Raw genomic sequence first — 19,563 nt, 5'->3', positions numbered from 1 at the left:
TTCTAGGACAGTCTATTGATGAGAAGCACGTTTATGGTGGTGAGAGACGGATGACACTTTTCAACAGAGCTGTCCTTTTTGTTTTGTTGAGGGAAAAAATTCACAACTCCAGGGTAATCAAATTCTATGGAAATACAAAGTATTTCACACAGCTATTCAAGGTTCAAAGGGGTCCTCAAGCCATAATTTTCCTCATTTTATATGTATGTTTTCTTGAACAAATGCTTTAGTTTGCAAAGGTGTTCCGAGGAACCAAAAACCTACATTAACTGGCAGGTTCAACGGGGACTTGATTGTGGGCTTTTCTGTCACCCATGGGTGAATTTATCTTTACTTGCAGTACACAATGAACCATGCCCACCTTTTAGGAAGGGAGCCACGTGTTCACCCTGACATTCAGACCCAGAAGAAGCCCTCTCATTTCTTTGCAAAGTGATGGCCCCAGGACACAGCAACCAGAGTTGGTAAAGGCATGGGAGACATATTTTCCATGTGGAAATGTAATTTCCTATTTTCAGCAACACTGTCTGAAATGGAATATTGGGCATCAATTGGGACAGTTGGTCTGAAATTGCCCCAACTCTGCCAGGAGGTTCCTTCTTCCTTATCTACTGACTAGAACTGAGTGTGGCATATGGCTCCACTGGGGGCTCACTTCAGAAGGAAGGATCCCTGCCCAGCACTCCTTGCTTTTGAGATAGGTGAAGATTAAATCTGAGGTTTCATGTAATGAAAAAAGCTCTGGGAACATGTAATGAAAAGGGACACCAGATTCCTGCCAATGAGGAATCGATGAGGTTAATCTGTGGTGCCTGCTTCCCCACTCACTTGGTGTGCAACTCTGTGTAATTCATACACATTCTCAAGCCCTCTTTTTTCATAATTCAAATAAAGATTATCTGGATTCATTTAAGGATTAAGGATTCTTTTATTTGATCAATCAAAATTCTGAGACGGGAACATAAAAACCCCTCATAATTGAGATTTATAATTAAATTATTTGACTCGTAAAAGGAATCCCAAGACACAGTTTGTCCATTTAGAACCTCAGGACCGTTTTTCTATATGGCAAAACTATGTCTTTCTTGTTTATAAAGAAATTCTTGGCATACAACAAACTGCACATGTTTAAAGTATACAATTTGATCCATTTTGATATACTTACTGTGGCATAAGTAAGGATATATTTGGTCTCTGTCTCCAGCTGTTATCATGGAGATTCAAAAATCCTTATAATTTCCTGTATAATAGCATTTCTTTTTATATTAACAAGGAAATTCAATGTGATCCCCTAGATACTTTCTGGGTGACAATAAAAGACCAACCACATGAACAGAGGATGGTAACTTTGGGCCACACTGACCTCCAAGAAGAGGGAGGGGCAAGAGACTGGCTTCAGTCCTGTGGACAATGTTTGAATTAGTCATGCCTACATGATGAAACTCCAATAAAAACTCTGAGCCCAAAGCTCAGTGGAACTCCCGGGTTTGTGAATAACTGATGGCTGTGAAGGAATTATCTATCCTATGACTCCACAAGGTTAGGGCATGAAAGCTCTGAGTTCAGGACCCTACCAGATCTCACCTATGTGTGAGATTGTGGTAAAATTGTAATTGCAAGTATAGGGCTTTCCTCGGTTCTATGAACTATATCTAGCAAACTACTGAAACTGAGGGGTATGGGAACCCCCAAATACAGGGTCACTCTGTTTGACATTTGGGCTGCCTAAGGGACCCCGAATTGCATCTGGTGTCTGATTTAAGATCAGTGTGGATAACATTGCCCTTATCTTGTGGTATCTAATGCTAACTCTGGGTGGCTGGTGGCAAAAATGTCATAATGTGCTGCAATAGCATCCAGCTGGGAGGGGGGATAAATGACTTCGTGTCACAGATGTGGGATTTTCTGGAACAACTTTGACTCATTGAAACACATGGTTTAGGAATAGAAAGGATGAAAGGCTGTGGAATGAGCATTCTTTGATTCCTGGGTGGCCACAAGGTCATGCATGGTATAGAACAGCAGCTATGTTGCAACCAATTATAAAGCTAAAAGTTACCAGTTATCTACTTACAATAAACTAACTGGTCTTTTACCAAGCAGACAACAGCATACGATGGGGGAAAGAAGGCCTATTCAATAAATGCTGCTAGGAAAACTGGATAGCCATATGCAAAAGAATGAAATAGGAAGCCCGTCTCTCACTACTCACAAAAATTAATTCAGGATGGCTAAAAGATTCAGATCATTTAAGGAAAGAAACTGTAAGAATTCTAGAGGACAAGGTAGAGAAAACTCTTTTCAATATCAGCCTAGGCAAAGAATTTATGAAAAATATACCAATAGCAATCTTGGCAACAATTAAAATTAATACATGGAATTTGATTAAACTAAAATGCTTCTGCACAGCTAAGGAAACAATCAACAGAGCAAATAGACAACCTACAGAATGGAAGAAGCTACATGAGGCAATAAAGGGCTCATAAACAAAAATTTACAAAGAACTCAAGCAAGTCAGCAAGAAAAAACAAACAACCCTATCAAAAAGAGGGCAAAGACATGAATAGAAGCTTCTCAAAAGAAGAAAGACAAATGGCAAAAAAAAAAAAAAAAAGAAAGAAAGAAAAAAATGCTCAACATCACTAATCATCAAGGAAATGAAATTAGAATCACAATGAGATTTCAGCTTATCCTGATGAGAATGGCTTTTATTAAAAAGTCCAAAACCAGTAGATGCTGACGTGGATGCAGAGAGAAAGGAGCACATACACATTGTAGGTGGGACTGCAAATTAGCACATCCTCTAATAGAAAACTGTATGGCGATTCCTCAAACAACTAGAAATAGACCTACCATTCAATCCAGCAATCATGCTATTGGGTATTTACTCAAAGGAAAAGAGGACTTTTCGCCAAAAGACATCTCACTCAAATGTTTATTGCAGCACAATTCACAATTGCAAAGATGTAGAATCAACTCGTGTCCATCAGTCTGAGTATATTAATAAAATGTGGTATATGTATACCACAGAATACTACTCAGCAATAAAAAAATATGAATTCGGGCGGCGCCTGTGGCTCAGTGAGTAGGGCGCCGGCCCCATATGCCGAGGGTGGTGGGTTCAAACCCAGCTCCGGCCAAACTGCAACAAAAAAATAGCCAGGCGTTGTGGCGGGTTCCTGTAGTCCCAGCTGCTCGGGAGGCTGAGGCAAGAGAATTGCATAAGCCCAAGAGTTAGAGGTTGCTGTGAGCCGTGTGACGCCACGGCACTCTACCTGAGGGCGGTACAGTGAGACTCTGTCTCTACAAAAAAAAAAAATATATATGAATTCATACCTTTTACAATAATCTGAGTGCAACTGGAGACCATTCTCCAAGTGAAGCATCTCAAGAATGAAAAAAGAAATACCACATGTATTCACTATTAAATTGGAACTAACCAATGGGCACACACATAAAGGAGAGTAAAATTCAGTGGAAATCAACGAGGGAAGTGGGAAGGAGGGCAGGTCAAAAACCTGCCTAATGGGTATTATGAACCCTCTGAGTGATGGGCATACCTTTAACTGTGACTCAAATATTAAAAAAAGGATTTATGTAACCTAAAACATTTATACATCCTTAAAATGTTTTAATTTAAAAAAAAAAAGTTACCAATGGAATTTAGAGATGATAGATTTAACTTCCAGAAAATTTGTTCACTAGATGCATAGGGATATATAAAATAATACGTAAAACACAGAATCCTTCTGTTAGTGCTACCTGTAATAACTAAAATATAATTTTAAAAGAGAGTGTGAGGTCAGATCTTGATGGCCAGGCCAAGCTCATATTTTGGTCCACCTGAGCTATGGCCACTAGCTTCAAAGATGCTTCAATTTTTCCCAAAGGAAAAATTATGTTGGGACAATAGATAGTACCTCTAAGATCCTTGGTCACAAAGAAAGGAGTCTTTGTGGGGTTAGGGGGAGAAAAGCCAAGAGACTATTGAGGGAGTACAGGGCGAAGGAATTGTCTCATGTTGTGAATCAGAATTGCCATCTCCCTAAAGAGTTCTTATGGAAATGGATGGTAAGACTAATTTAGGGCCAGTAGCTCTGGGCTTGAATGTCTTTTTTTTTTTTTTAATTGAATCATAGCTGTATACATTAATGCTATTATGGGCTACAACATGCTGGTTTTATATACTATTTGAAATATTTTCATCAAACTAATTAACATAGCCTTCACCACATTTTCTTACTTATTGTGTTAAGATATTTATACTCTACACTTAGTAAATTTAACATGTACCCTTGTGAAATGCACCGTAGTTGTGTTCCCACTGATTCCCCTCCCTCCACCCATCCTTCCCCGCAAAGGGCTGATTCTCTTGCCTCAGCTCCCCAAGTAGCTGGGAGGCTAAGGCACCAGCCACAATGCCCCCCTATTTTTTGGTTGTAGTTGTCATTGTTGTTTGGTGGGTCCAGGCTGGATTCGAACCCACCAGCTCTGGTGTATGTGGCTGGTGCCTTAGCCGCTTGAGCTATAGGCACCGAGCCACAACTAGTCGAGTTTTTATAAAATTGATTAACCAATTGTAAATACAAGGCCCAATCAGCAAACCCAACATAAGGAGGATTAGAGACCTGGCCAGACTACTTATCAAAGTTGTTAGCCAGGAATTCCAATCAAATAATTACCCCTGATTTATTTGCATAAAAATAAGAGGCTTCTCCTAGGGCTGCACATAAACCTCTTTGACTTCAAGGGAGATACAGTTAAATTATAGCCTGGGCTATGAAGACAGTTTGCCTAACCAGTCACATCTCCTAAAGTAAACGGTGGGGCTAGCTGGGTCCAAGAGAAAAGGTTTTTGTTGTTGTTGTTGTTGTTAGTGATGGGGGGGGTGTCTTGCTCGCCTAACCCTATGTAATAGACATAACCAACAATGAGAAGCTAAATCAGGTTGAGTTATATTCAAAAGACGTTGCATACCATTTAACATACTTAACAGGAAGCAAAAGGGAGTTTTTTGTGGGTTCTTTGTAGGGCAAAGGGCCTTTTAGGTCTGGATTAAAGAAATTGAACAGTGGGTCTTTCAGTCGTGCCAGTGTCCCCACTGGTCTTGGGTGGGTCTCCTGGGTGGCACAATTGACTGTATTGGGCCAGCATGTATAGAGCTAGAGTTTCCAAGTCTATTTTTGTCTCCTGATTCACTCAATTGGCCTCTGTACCTGGATTTTTACATTCCCAGCATTCCCCAAACTGGCCTTTACTACAAGACCTTGTTCTACGTGCTGTGGCATCCTGGGTGGCGTTAAGGTTAAAAGCACTGGATTGTAATCTCCTTTCCATCCAGCCACATGCAGTAGGAAGGGGAAGCAGCAAGGATGCAGGAAAGGAAAACATCTCTATCGAGATTGCAACAGTCTTAGCTTGATAAGGTTTTCTCCTGGGACCACTGTCCAGTGGGCTCCGCTGTCTCCTTTGGTCTTCTTCACCCGTGTTTATTGCATCCATTCTGACAAACTCTCCACTCTCACAGCCATCAGGGTAGTGAGGATGACGGTGAAGGGGCCCTTCCACTTCGAGGGGAGGCCTTCTTTCTGGAATGACTTAACCTACACTCAATCTCCAGGCTGAAAGGCATTTTTGGAGTCCTTTGCAGGCCCTCTGGGGTCCCGTAAGTATCTTAAATTGGGGGTGGATGTCCCTTTGGATCTGAGAGAGAGACTGGAGATACTTTAAAGAGTATGGTTAGTTATTTCTGCTGAGGTTCATGCACACGGGGGCAGAGGGGGAGGTCTCCCATACATGATTTCATAAGGAGTAAAACCTGCTCTGTATGGAGTATACCTTGCTCTGAGAGTTGCTAAGGGCAGGTGCTCTGTCCACTTTCCACCAGTCTCATCAATACGTTTGGTTAAAGTTACTTTTAGGGTCCGGTTCATTCTTCCGACTTGTCCTGAGCTTTGGGGATGGTAGGCACAATGTGTACCTAGGGCTTTACTAATTACTTGGGTCAAAGCAGAAGCAAAAACTGGCCCATTATCTGAGCCAATTGAAAAAGGTAGCCCATATCTAGGACTAATCTCATTCAGAAGCATTTTTGCAGTGGTTAAAGCAGTTTCATTTATGGGGGGAAAGCTTCTACCCACCCTGAGAATGTATCTACCTACTAGCACCAGGAGATATTTATATCTCTTACTACCTGGATGGAGTTCAGAAAAGTCAATTTCCCAAGCGTCTCCAGGCATGTGCCCCCTGAGGCAAATTCCCATTGGAAGCTTTGGTCCTAATTTGGTGTTGACCTTCTCACAGGTGACGCACCAGGGTAGTGTTGACTGGGCTAACATTGAAAGTCCCCTAAATGCATATCTAAGTTGCGATAACTCTTGCATTTTCTTCTCTAAAAGGCCAGACTGCATAAGCATGGCAGTTTTTTCTTTCTTTTTCACCTCATCGATTTTTTCTTGAATTTCTGCATCTAACAAATTTTCCAGGAAATAGAGCTTCCTCAGTTTATTTTTGTAAGCTGAATTGCTGGGTCCAGGTTCAAGAGGCTGAGCCTTTGTATTGTTTTTCATATGACTTAGGGGCTTCTCTCCTTCCTGCACATTTGAGAAAAGCAGTTTAATGAATGGCAATAATGTCGATTCTACATCTTCTAGATTTCCCTCTGAGAAATAAGGCAATATGTAATTAAGGGCACTAATGACATCGCTTTCATCACTGAAGTCCATCTGGTCGCTCGTGAAGCCTGACAAGCCGACGCCATTTTTATTTGCGGATACCTCTGGCTCAATGGTCAGCTCGGTGCTCGTGTGCTTCTTCCGGGCCTGTAATACCTTCATGAGCGCTCCCTCCGCATTTCCTACACTTGCTTCTTCAACTGTCAAAAAAGAAGAGACTGTTTTTGACGATGGAAGGCTGATGGCATAGCTTTTTGCCAATCCACAGCCATATATCCCAGTCAAAGAAATTAGGAGTCAGCAAACAGAAGAGTGCCACGTAGAGAGGAAAAAAGAAACCCCAGTTTAAACCTATACAATGGAATAATAAAAGGAGAAAAAATATCTTTGGGAAATGTGGCTACCTACTCAGAACATTCCATAATGTGACATACAGTTACTCTACTTGGGGTTATTCCACTGGTCCCCCAAATCCACTCGCCCAGCACTCAGTAAACGCCCAAGATGGGAGACCCTTGCTCCCTGCTCCTGGCTGAACCAGCCCTTCTGCAGCCCAGACTGTCCTGCCTCAGATGCAGAGGGGGCATGCTTGTAGATGACTCTGATGAAAGACAGTTCCCTGAGGGGACCAAGAGAAGAGATGCTAATGTGGAGGCCCCAATCCTATTGCTAAGACGTCCTTATCTGGACATGGCCTTGTCATCTCCCCACCCAGTTCCTCTTCTTGGCCCCTGCTCTCATGTATCCTAGCCCGGATAATAGGAGGTTCTGCACAGAAAAAACACGAGGTAGATTCTGGTTCTTTCCTCAATTTGGGCTGGGATCTGGGATGGAGGTTAAGAGGTTTTTAATTTCCAGATTATATGCTTATGTGGCGTGTTCAATAAATCTAAGGAATAACAGCAATTTTAGATAAACATTACTTGACTTCCTAAAATGCAGAAAGGAAAAAGCAACTTTTGTCAGACGCCCACTTTGCTTTCGTTTCATTTCTATAATTCCCAGCTTTACTTGTGGAACCATCCAAAGCTTCCAACTGCATGAAAAACAAGTGTACCATCGTGTAGCTGGGTTCCTGTCCAGAATTAAAAGTTTCGGTGGTAGTGGTTAAGGGTCAGAGGAGTTGGTAAGCATCATGAGAAATGAGGAACATGGGCTATGGATAACCCAAATTTGGGGACAGAGGGCCTGAGAATAGGCTACAGCACTTAACGCCTCTGATCTTGTTTTTCCTCATCTGTAAAACAAGATTAAAAATGTTTGTTCTGCCTACTTTCAGGGAAGAAGAGACTAATACAATATAATATAATATGTGAAAAATTGTTTTGGAAAGTATGCAACTTTAGTATCACGGGTAGAGATCTGTATTCAAATTGTCTGGACATGAAAGCAGTCACATTTTGATGAAGTTAGTGCTAATAAACGTAATATGAGAAAAACACTTAAAAAAGCACCCGAGTGTTTGTTCTGTGGATATAAAAGCTTTAGATTTAGAGCAAGTTCAGAGTTGGAAAGTCTAAGAATGGAAAAGCCCTCTGTTTCTTTAGAAGGGCCAGGTAGCAATTTCTGGTTATGTAACCGGAAACTCTCAGGCTCCAAATATCACTTATACTCTCTGTAAAAATAAACAAAGCAAAACCCGATCTATACCTGTCCTATAAGGAAAAGAGCTCTTGAGACCTAATGGATATAAAACCAGTTACAAACTTTGAGGAGCTGTATAGACAAGTTATTGGTGGGGGGTAAAACACCAAGCAGAGACACAGTACAGAGTATGTGGCCGCTAATGTTATACTCTCTCCTTCCGTTCCTTCCTCTCTGTCCTTTATGGATGTGGAACAGTTACATTATTAAATTATGTAATAATAACTGTGAACCTGACTTTCAGCCAGGGAGTAGTTCAGAAATACAGGGAGTTTAACTCTGAACGAATAAGTAAGAATAAAGCAATTCCATCATTAGCTTAAAAATTCTCAAATTAAAAACTTAAAAAACAAAATAAAAATTAAAAAAATTTATCATTAAGCAATTTAAACTCACAACAATCTTCTGTGCTGTTTCCTATACATGCATCACAATGTAGCTTCACTGTCTTGCAGACAACCTCAATATTATTTTTAAATTGGCAGAGGCAGCAGGCCATATGGCTAGGTAAGATCCTATAAATGGAAACACAGAGAATTAAATTAATGGTAAAGGGATGACTTCAGTTGGTAGAAGAGGGAGGTTGAAACTACCGCAGGGCTAGGCAAAAAGAGTTCTTGAGGCATATGGCCTGGTCAGTTGTTGGGTAGGAACCAGAAAGCCAAAAGGAAAGGAGACAGAGAGATGGGTGAACACAGCAGTGGTTATGGTATGCCTAGAGTAAACGTGATAGAGATTAGAGGTGCCAGGTATGGTAGCTTTCACCTGTAATTCCAGCTACAGGGGAGGCTAAAGCAGGAGGATTGCTTGGTGCTAGGGTTTGAGACCAGCCTGGGCAACATAGCAAGACCCTGCCCCTACAAAAAATTTTTTTTAATTAGCTGGGCATTGTGGTGTGCACCCGTGGTTGCAGCCACTCAGGAGAGTAAGGTGGGAGGATTGCTTGAGGCCAGAACTTTGAGACCAGCCTAGGCAAGATAGCAAGACCTCATCTCTAAAAATAATAAATTTTAAAAAAAAGGAATTAGAATTGGGTGACACTGATTTGTAGTTTCATTCAGAAATTATCTTCTCCCATAGAAGACAGAAGAAGAAAATCTGTCTCACTTTGGGTTGAGAGGACACAGGAGGCAGACTTCTAAGAAGAGTCTGGAGGCCCCAAACTTCTAGAATTCCTTTCTCAATTACTGTTCGGAGTGGTAAATATTAGAAATTACTCTGGGCATAAATGATAGCTTAGTTTAAACCACTTTATAATGTAATAATGATTACATTGGCCAAATGTGGACAATTTGAGCCTTCAAAATAATAATGATGATAATAAGGTACAACATAATTACTATAAAGAAGAATCCATGAATTCACAGAAGAAGAATCCATGAATTCACAAAAGGAAAAGAGGGCCAGCTCTTCTTTAATATTAATAGAATAATGCCAGCTATGTAGAAGGAATGATATAATTAGAAAAGTGTCATTTTGCAAACACAATAATAATGGATTTGGATAGTGATTATCACTGATGCACAGTTGGTTGGTTTGTTTGTTTTTTAAGACAGAGCCTCAAGCTGTCGCCCTGGGTAGAGTGCCATGGCGTCACAGATCACAGCAACCTCCAACTGCTGGGCTTAAGCGATTCTCTTGCCTCACTGATGCACAGTTGGGTAAAAACATGTTTTGAAAGCAGGATCTTCACTGATCTCAAAGCATCACCCCGGAGATTATTTATACTTATTATTGTTTCTCCTTGGACTTTTGTCTAAGATCAAATGTATTTATACATATTAACAATGGAAAAAATAACTTTATAATGGAGAGCTCTAGAAGATATCACTCTGTAATCAAGTGATCAAACTTAGCATTATGGGCCATCTGAAGTCATGAGGTAGGAAGAACACATCGTCTATTTATTAATAGTATTCTTCCTCAAAATGTTTTACCTGAATCTAATCATGAGGAAATAGACAAATCCGGATTGTGGGAGAATTTATAAAACAACCCTGTTAGACTCTTTAATGCATGAAAGACCAAGAAAAAGTAGACAAATGTTTTAGACTAAAGGAAACAGAGACATAACGAGCAATGCCTGATCTCTGATTGATCCTGGATCAAAACAAAAAAGATTTAAAGATTATTATTAGATTCTGGCCAAGATGTAATAACAAGGACATTGCACCGCTGGCCAGAAACAACCAAAATACCAGATAAAAGAAACAAAACAACAGTTTTAAAGACACTGGACATCAGGCAATGAAGGACAGTGATTCTCCGTAAGATGTGAAATAAATGAAGTGAGCCCCGTGACTGCCCTAGCTTACTTCTTTGAGAGAGTTTCCAGGTCATGGTGCTAGGAAAGGAAACTGGTGGACTCTTTGATTAAGGAAATGGAGCTGAGAGTCTGGGAAAACCAAGGTGGCTAGAAGTCTCAAAGCAGAGTACTAGAGAGAAAAGAGGCGCACAGAACATGAACTCTGGAGACACACAGAGGGAGCTCTTGAGTGTTCAGCAAAGTACTGATTGGTGCACGTGTATGAGGAAACTACTTGAGGCTAGGAAAAGAACCACCCAAAAGTATCAGAAAATAATTAGATGTCGCTCAAGATTAGGAAGACTGCCTGTTAGCATAAGCTAGATAGGACCATCTCACGATCCATGGGGCAACACGTACCAAGATCCAATAGAAAATTACCAAACATGAAAAGAAGCAAGAAAATGTGACCCATATTAAAGAAACAAAGCAATCAATAAGAACCAACTCAGAACCTACATGGATAGAATGAGCAGGCAAGGACATTAAAATTGTTATTTCAAAAACTTAAAACTTCCCAAAATGAAACACAAGGAAAACAAAATAAAACATGAATAGAGCATCAATGAGCTATGCAACAATATTCTGGGCCATAAAACAAATTTTAATAAATTCAAAAGAATTCAAGTCATTCAATATGTGTTCTCTGATCATAATGGAATTAAATTAGAAACCAATAGAAAGATCTGAAAAATCGCCAAATATTTGGAAACTAAACAATACCTACTGTTTCCTTTCCTTTTCTTCCTTTATTTTTCTTTTTGAGACAGGGTCTCACTCACACAGGCTAGTGTGTGGTGGCATCTTTATAGCTTGCCGTAACCTCAAATTACAATTTACAAAACCTGTGCTGTAACCTCAAATTACAAATTACAAAACCTGGGCTAAAATACTTTTAATAGCATGAAAAGACAGGCCAGGCACAGTGGCTCACGCCTGTAATCCTAGCACTCCGGGAGGACAAGGTGAGTGGATCGCTTGAGCTCAGGAGTTTAAAACCAGCTTGGGCAAGAGCAAGACCCCGTCTTTACTAAAAGTTGAAAAAGTAGCTGGGTATGGTGGTGGGTACACAGCTACTTGGGAGGCTGAGGTAAGAGGATCAGCAGATCCTTATATTTCAGTTTTCTGGTTTTGAGCCCAGGAGTTTGAGGTTGCTATGATTTATAACACCATGGCAATCAACCCAGGGTGACAGTGTGAGACTCCTGTCTCAATAAATAAATACATACATACCTACATACATACATACATACACACATACATAAAATTTAAAAAGAATGAAAAGACAAACCACAACCTGAGAAAAGAGAAAAGATAGTTACTAAACACATACCTGAAAGACTTGTATCTAGAGTACAAAAAGTACTCTTAAAACTAAACAAGAAGATAAATATCAATTAAAATACAGGATCAGATTTGAACAGATAATTCAGTACAGAAGATATTTACACATGAATAGATATTCAACAGCATTAACTATTACAGAAATGCAAATTAAAACCACAATGAGATTCCACTATACATCTACTAGTAGATTTTTCAAGAAAACTGAAATAAGGATCCGCTGAATACCTGTAGCAACTGCAACTTTCACATTGCTGGTGGGAATACAAAATAGTACAGCCGCTTTAGGAAAGAAGTTAGCAGTTTCTTAAAAAGTTAAATATGTCCTTAGGATGTGATACAGTAGTCCCACCCTAGGTACTTACCTGAAAGAAATGAAAACGTATTTCACACAAAGACATGAGTATGAGTGTTCTTAGCAGTTTTCATAATTGCCAAAAAATTGAAAACAACCCAATTGTTCATAAATTGGTGAAAGGATAAGCTGATATAGCCATACGACACTGTCCCTTGCTATCTGTGGGGAACTGGTTCAGGACTCTGCAGATACCAAAATCTGTGAATGCTATAATATTTGCATATAATCTCTAGTATACTTGAAATCACCTCTAGATTACTCTTAGAATATTATGTAACACAGTGTAAAGGCCATGTACATTGTTGCTATACTGTATTTTAACACATATTAGTTTTTATAGTTTATTCTCCCCCCACCCCCCGACCCCACCCCAAATATTTACCATCTGTGCTTGGTTGAAGCTGTGAATGAGGAGAGGACTAACTGCACTGACAGATACAACATGAATAGTAATATAATATCAGAACAATGATGCTAAGTGAAAGAAGCTTCACACAAAAGGGTTACATACTACATCTGATTTCATTTCTAAGACAGTCGGGAAAAGGCAAAACTATGCGGATGTAAATCAGATTGTGGTTGCCAGGGGCTGATGGTGGGAGGAGGGGACCGACTGCAGAGGAACATGAGAGGCTTTTTTTAGGGCGCCAGAAACATTCTATTTGGGGAATGTGATGGTGGTTACATAATTATACATTTGTCAAAATTCATTGGTGCACCTAAAAAGAGTGAGTTTTACTGCATAAAAATTATACCTCACAAAAACTGACTTAAGAAAATATAAACCCAAAAAAAGTACTAAGTGAAAATAAAGCTAAGAAAAAAATAACTTACAGTTTTTCCAATTCAAGAGTTGTCATGAGGATGTTCTCGACTGTTGTAAGTGGGGCTTGTGTTGTTCCCATGTCTCTGAAGGAGAAAGTCCGAAGAGTCAAGATATTAACCCCAATAGAAAAATTCTGTACTTAAAAAGATATTTCAAGGACATGTCAGCACTTCAATTTTTGTTTCTATATAAAACAAGCCAGCTCAAGAGTTTATTTGTCAAAGAAGATGATTACAGAGCTTTTACTGAAGAAATGTAATTATCTTCATTTGCAGCATCAAATTAATGACATCAAATAATGGAATGTATACACTTTTTAACATTTATCTTCCCATTTTCTTATTGGATTCACCTCCCTGGATTACTTTATTTATTTATTTATTTTTTTTACGGGGGAGGTGTTTTTTTTTTTTTGCAGTTTTTGGCTGGGCTGGGTTTGAACCCGCCACCTCCGGCATATGGGGCTGGTGCCCACTCCTTTGAGCCACAGGCACCGCCCTTTATTTTTTATTTTTAAAATAGAAGCATCTATTCTTTTTTGCTTTCTGGGATAAATCATATTCCTACATGCATCTATATATATTATATTTATCTACATTCCTCAATACTACTGTTCTCTTTCCCTGCTGGCTGTCTTGCCCATTCATTACACATCCATTCTTAATCTCTTTTCTTTGCCAATAACCTTTTTTTAATAACCAGTTAAAGTTTAAATTATGACTTTTTAGCCTAAATTCAACATACTTAATCTTTGATGAAAATAAAAAATAACAGCAGAAATAATCTCATGATTCATGAGATGACCGCAATACTTACAGATATTTTAATGCTGGCAATTTATAAAGATATGAATCTTCAACAGTTGTCAGAGGATTACGATTGAGAATTCTGAAAAATGCAATTGAATTAAAATTACCTGCATTTCAATGTACATGTAACTCCACAAAGAGTTTATAGTCGTTTTTTAGTATGAAACTTGTAGGTAAAAAAATGAAAACATTTTCTTTTTTTTTTCTTGGCCGGGGCTGGGTTTGAACCCGCCACCTCTGGCATATGGGACCGGCGCCCTACCTGCTGAGCCACAGGCGCCGCCCTGAAAACATTTTCTGTTTTTCCCTTAAATCATCCTAAGACTCTGCCAAGCACTTTTCCTTTGGGAACTACCCAGGTTTATTATGCCATTTATCCTCCATAATCTGAGGTGTTTGTCTTTCATCTTTTGAAAAATTTTTTTAAATCCGTGGTTTAATTTATCTGATTAAGAAAATAATGGACCAAATCCTTGGCTTTAGAGCTAAAGAAAAAGGGATAAATCTGAGAGAAGGGAATTCTTGTCACACACTTGCACTGATAGTTTTGTATCACATCACAGCCTTTGTTACTGTGCTTGTAATCACCTGGGCACTCATCAGTCTCCTGGACTGTCAGCCCCTGAGAGTGGGGACCACAACTTAGTGACATTGTCATACCTGTGCCTGGCATGGTGCCTGAAATTTACTAGATATTTAATCAATGTTTGTTGAAAAAATCATTTTATTTAAATATCAGTAAAACGAATAAATTAATTTTGACGCAAATTTGTATTCCAAAATGCTGGAACAGATTTTCTTTTCCATTCTTAAAACAAACAAACAAAACAAAAGAGAGAAATAGCAAGAAAGAAAAGAAAATCTGCCTTTAGGTTAACTCTACTCAACAATTATTAGCGTACTTCTGCAGAATATTATAAAAATAACAATTATATAGCTAATATCTATTGGGCTGCCGGTCGTTTGTGATCAGCATTTTACATTTAGTCCTCAGAATAAGCTTACGTGGTAAATATTATCTTTTATAAATGAGGAAACCGAGGCACAGAGAGTTTATATAACTTGTCCTAGACCACTAAGCTAGTTAGAAGCAAAGCTGAAATTTAAAGTTAGTTCTGATTTGCAAAGCCTGTGTTTATCTTCTCTGAAGAAAAAAGGTTTAAAATAGCTGTTACTTTAACCTTAATTCTGTGACAACTAAATATAAAATAACTTTCTAAACTTCATCTATTCATCTGGGAGAACCTCTTGAGAATGACATTTCTCTTTTTACTCCTTTTCCCAATCACTTCCCGTGATTAAATATTTAATTAACCCATGGCCATGGAGACTTTAGAGATTTAAAACCATATTGTAGGCTGGGCATGGTCGCTCACACCTATAATCTTAGCACTATGGGAGGCCAAGGTGAGTGGATTGCCTGAGCTCACAGGTTCATAGGTTCAAGACCAGCTTGAGCCAGAGCAAGACCCTGCCTCTAAAAAAAAAGAAAAAAAAAAAAAAGCTTGGCGTTGTGGAGGGCACCTGTAGTCCCAGCTACTCGGGAGGCAAGTACTCTTGTCTGAGACAAGAGAATCGCTTGAGCCCGAGAGTTTGAGGTTGCTGTGAGCAATGACACCAGGCAACAATACTGAGGGTGACAAAGTGAGACTCTGTCTAAAAAAAAAAAGGGAACAAAACCATGTTGTAGGTGACAGCAGTGAAAATGGTGGAGTAAAGACATCTGAAAATTCATCCCTTCATAAAAACAACAAAAAAAAAAATATGGCCAAAATGTCCAGAATCAATGTTTTCAGAACTCTAGAAATTTAATCAAAGTCACAATGCAGCAACCCAAGGAGTGTTTATTTAGGAAAAATGGCTAAATTTCAGTAAAAACAGTGAGATTTGTGTTGTTTTAGCTTACCCTAGACCATCTTTTGCTCCCAGCTCAGTAGTAGCCTTAAAAATAGCACACATCTGGGTGGCGCCTGTGGCTCAGTGGGCAGGGCACCAGCCCCATATACCGAGGGTGACGGGTTCAAACCCGGCCCCAGACAAATTGCAACAAAAAAATAACCGGGCATTGTGGCGGGCGCCTGTAGTCCCAGCTACTTGGGAGGCTGAGGCATGAGAATGGCCTAAGCCCAGGAGCTGGAGGTTGCTGTGAGCTGTGTGACGCCACAGCACTCTACCAAGGACAATAAAGTGAGACTCAACAACAACAACAAAAAGTAGCCCACATCTCTAGTACCAGAGGGAGCAAAATGGAGCCAGAGCTCTTTCGAAGCCACAATTCCAATGAACTGTCATTATTTGACCTGTTTGTTACATGGAAGACCTTCCTGGAAAGGCTTGCTTCTATTTAACCTAAAAGGGTGTTTGTGGAAGATAATTATAAGAAGTGTCTTAACATGGCAGCTACATGAGGCGATGGGTAAAAGTTGGCACCTTTTACCAATAGATGGCTTGGCACCTGCAGCTCAAGCGGCTAAGGCACCAGCCACATACACCAGAGCTGGCGGGTTCAAATCCAGCCTGAGCCTGCTAAACAAGAATGACAACTACAACCAAAAAATAGCTGGGCGTTGTGGCGGGCGCCTGTAGTCCCAGCTACTTGGGAGGCTGAGGCAAGAGAATCGCTTGGGCCCAGCAGTTGGAGGTTGCTGTGAGCTGTGATGCCACCGCACTCTACCCGGGGTGACAGCTTGAGGCTCTGTCTCAAAAACCAACAAACAAAACTTAATAGAAAAGGCCTAGGAATGAGATATCCATAGGAACTCTGAAATACTCCAACATTTCCTTGTTAAACTGGAAGACCATGAGTCACATTCCTTGAAATCTGGAAGGTCATATACATATTTAGGACTGTGAGCATTGTCAGGAAACATCAGAGAAGTCCCTAACCTCTCATCCATGTCTGATTCTGAGGTTCTGCACAAAACAGGCAATGAAAGCTAAGGCAGAGCTATAAAACCATCTTGCTGAGTGCTGAAGGTACGCCCTAACACGCACACAAGCCCCTTGGGAAAATCTCGGAGACTTACTGGTTCTAGACTTTTAAGGAAATCTCTGTTCATTCATCAGCAGACTAACCTAACCTAGTAGAGATTTCAGTGGCCACACATGACAACAAATACAAGCCTTTACCAAATTAGTTCCAAAAAGTCACTAAATAAATTAATAATAACTACTATAATAAGCAGCAGTACACACCAAACCCTGGGGGCAGGGACCTGATTTCTAGAATTGTTACATTATACGTAGTATTATTTAAAATATCCAATTTTCAACACAATTTATAAGGGACACAAAGAAACCATGCACAGGGGTGGGTGTGGGGGTTGGAAATCAGTAGATACTGTCCCTGAGGAAGTCAAGATATTGGGCTTACTAGACAAGAATTTAATTCAACTATTTGAAATATGTTCAAAGACATAGGGAAAACATTTAGTTCTATAGATTAAAGCAGATCATGATCAAGGATGGGTACACAGAAGCCTAAACAAATACTAAACGAGAAACTTTGTCTTTTTGGGCCATGTGGTCCAAACATCCATCCTGAGCATAATTGTCCTCAGGATGGGGTTTATACAAAAAGAGATGTAACAGGAAATTTATTAGCCACCTTAGGACAAATCACTAAAGAGACTAAAATAAGGTGACACAACAAAAGTCTCTAAATTCCTTAGCTTAAGTGATTAAGTTTCTAAATTCCTTGGCCTTTTTGTTACAAGCCTGCAACTAAAACCTCAAAATATAGTAGCACAACACAGATCAATTAATTTTGTAGCCTTGCCTTTAACATTTTGATTTTTACCTTCATGTTGTCTAGAAGGTTTAAAAGCCTCCATGAGTACCTGTCCACCTCCAGTCCCATCTGGCCTAAAACACTTCATGGATGTAAGTCCTTTTGGCTCTTCAGTTCTCTTGGCCATTAGGGTCCCACCAAGGGCCTAGATGGAACCAGGGCAGGGGCCATACCATCCCAGCTGTTGGAGCCTAACATAGCCACAAAGACAAAAGACTTTGTCTTTCCTCCAAAGACAAAGACACAAAGGGTCTAGTTACCCACACCCCCTCAGAAATTCACAGCAAAGGACCCTAACATTCTGGGCAAGCTGTAGAATTTGCCTACCAGCTACCCTACACCCCTGTATTTGAAAGAGTTCTCTAACTGCCCCTGAGCACTGCCCAGGTGAGTCACCCTTCCCTTCTAACAAACCTGGCCCGAACATCCAGTCTTGCTCTCGGGATGGGACAAAATAAGAGTCTGGCCATCAATGGTGCCTCTGGTGGATCTGGGCCAAAAGGGAAGAATTGTGAACCAAAATAAAATCTTAAGCCGGGGGGGTGGGGGTGGGGGCACAGATCTTGGCCAAAGGGAGAAATTGTGAACCAAAATAAAATACTTAAACCAGGCGTGCTGGCTTAAGAATTTTTTTTTCAAGTTTCAAATATTTTGTCTTCTTATTCATACAGTATGAAGTTCTCTAAAGATCCCACAACGTGATGTACCATGCAGAAGAGAAACTAAACATTCAACATAAACCACCGCTCCCCTACCCAACCCACACACAAACTAAAAAAACAAAGAAAGAAAAGGAAACAAACCCATTCCCCAGTAAGGAAATAACGTCTGCACTATTTTTCTGTAACGCCAGCCAAGATATGCACAAGCAAGAGAAATAGAAAGCATTTGCTAAAATATTTGTAACAAATACTAATGTACAAAAAAGTCACAAAGACTAGGTTCCCCCTTGAAGCAGAGCACATGGCAGTTGACACTGGAACAGATTAAACCACTGGCTGAGATTATAAACCAGAGGAAGATGTTACATGAAGTGGAGATTTTCAGTTTGAATATTAACATTTCCAAAGTTTGGCAACATCGTCTTTTAAAATTATGCAAATTATGTAAACAAGAGGTACATTTTAAATTGATCTACATGCAAAATTCCATGTCATGCAAGGACACCAAGCACCGGGATTTTTCTCTCACAGGCAGAGCCCACGATGTGCAGCACTCAGTTGAAGGAACAGCCATGGCAGGAGGTGCACTCAGCTTAAGATTCAGTCACCTCTGGGCGGCACCTGTGGCTCAGCTGGTAGGGCACCGGCCCCATATGGCCAGGGTGGTGGGTTCAAACCTGGCCCCGGCCAAACTGCAAGAACAAAAAAAAATAGCCGGGCATTGTGGTGGGCGCCTAAAGTCCCAGCTACTTGGGAGGCTGAGGCAAGAGAATCGCTTAAGCCCAGGAGTTGGAGGTTGCTGTGAGCTGTGTGACGCCACGGCACTCTACCAGGGTGATAAAGTGAGACTCTGTCTCTACCAAAAAAAAAAAAAAAAAAAAGATTCAGTCAACTCGATTCAACCTGCCCTTTTCCACTCATGATTATAAAACCAGTTTTTACAGAAAAACTATATCAGGAAATACTGTCATACGAAGCTAACCAAAATGTTTTTCTTCCAGCCAATAGTACCTTTGCAGAAAAGGGAAGGGATAACATCAAGTGGTAGAACAGGATATACTACTTTTATATCACACACATCTATTAAGTTATTACCCATTACCAATTATATGGGCAAATCAAGGAAAACCGTTATGCATTCTCTATGCCTT

Source organism: Nycticebus coucang, chromosome 4 (genome assembly GCF_027406575.1).
Source record: "Nycticebus coucang isolate mNycCou1 chromosome 4, mNycCou1.pri, whole genome shotgun sequence".
NCBI classification, from domain to species: Eukaryota; Metazoa; Chordata; class Mammalia; order Primates; family Lorisidae; genus Nycticebus; species Nycticebus coucang.
The sequence above is the reverse complement of the archived record's forward strand: the minus strand, read 5'-3'. Positions refer to the sequence as shown.